This window comes from Propithecus coquereli, unplaced genomic scaffold (genome assembly GCF_000956105.1).
Source record: "Propithecus coquereli isolate 6110/MARCELLA unplaced genomic scaffold, Pcoq_1.0 Scaffold263, whole genome shotgun sequence".
Lineage (NCBI taxonomy): Eukaryota > Metazoa > Chordata > Mammalia > Primates > Indriidae > Propithecus > Propithecus coquereli.
The window spans coordinates 1,677,570-1,678,076 of record NW_012148208.1 but is presented as its reverse complement, the minus strand read 5'-3'; positions in this window follow the sequence as shown (position 1 = coordinate 1,678,076).

The following is a 507-nucleotide window of genomic DNA, read 5'->3' as shown; positions in this document are numbered from 1 at the left end:
TCTACAAAAGCACATTACCTCATATTCCTCCAAGTTTACTTCTTCAGGTTTTATCATTTCCAGTTTGGCTTGAGCAACTTTCATTATGTTGTGACACCTTCAAATAAAAATAATACATTTCTAAATCAAAAGCAAAATCTATAAAAACTGAAAAATGTGCGTTACACAAAACTAAACTACCAAACACATATAGAAATGAAATTCATTGTCACTGAACAATAATTTTTTGTAGAAACAACTCCCAAATAACCTTAAGTGAAAAATGTGTTTGTTGGACTAATGTTGGATAATTACAAAGAAGACAGCATCAATTGTGTTTCAATTATAAATGGCTTTTAAAGTATATTCTATTAATACGGCTTGCGTAAGGAAGAAATGAAATGTGTGTTTTTATCCTGTGCATCTATTAAGCAAGGTCAAGAAAGATTACATTTTCTTTTTCCCCCAAATGGCATTATTCTTAAATAGTAGAAAGAGTCAAAAATGTGGCTATCATTTCATGTAAAA